Here is a 717-nt window from a genome sequence, read left to right on the forward strand (position 1 = left end):
CGCTTCGAAATGCAGTTTCGGGCCAGAGCTGGAGATTGTAGTGAGGGACATATTTGTCGCCGGAATGGGTTCCGGAAAAATCCAGGATCGGTTACTGGAAGAAAACGCGTCAGCAGCATCAACCACTTTAGGAAAATTGATGAAAGTGGCAACCACCAGAGAGGCCAACATCAACGCAAGCAAAGAGTGGTCGAAGAAAACGTCTGGGGCGTTCCATTTTACCAAGCAGGAAGGATTTCCAACACAGACGACACCAAAGCGGACAAGTGGACAACGGGAAAGAGAAGTGCCAGGTATGCGGTCGTTCCAACCACGACACCGGACTATGCAGGTTCAAAAATTATTCATGTAATACATGCGAGGTGGTGGGTCATTTGGCACCCATGTGCAAAAATAGAGGTACTAAGCACAAGTCGCAATAGTATATTGTGTGGCAAGGGCGGGGAAGTGAGCCATTTCAGTCGCGGGCGTCGTGTGCGGCACGAGCCGTAGGCGAGTGCCGCATTTCGCCAAAGACTGAAATGGCCTTCCCGCGCGAGTCACACATACTATTTTTTGTCACGCCCTTGCGTTCATGGAAAAGGTTATGCAGAGATCTACGCAACAATTATAGACTATTCTACAAAAACAATTTCATGCAAGGACATTTTATTTTATTTCAAAATTACAATTTTCACTTTGTATATTTTATTATTGTAACTGATAAGATTATTATAC

The sequence above is a fragment of the Acyrthosiphon pisum genome, unplaced genomic scaffold, assembly GCF_005508785.2.
Source record: "Acyrthosiphon pisum isolate AL4f unplaced genomic scaffold, pea_aphid_22Mar2018_4r6ur Scaffold_20860;HRSCAF=22339, whole genome shotgun sequence".
Classification (NCBI taxonomy): Eukaryota; Metazoa; Arthropoda; class Insecta; order Hemiptera; family Aphididae; genus Acyrthosiphon; species Acyrthosiphon pisum.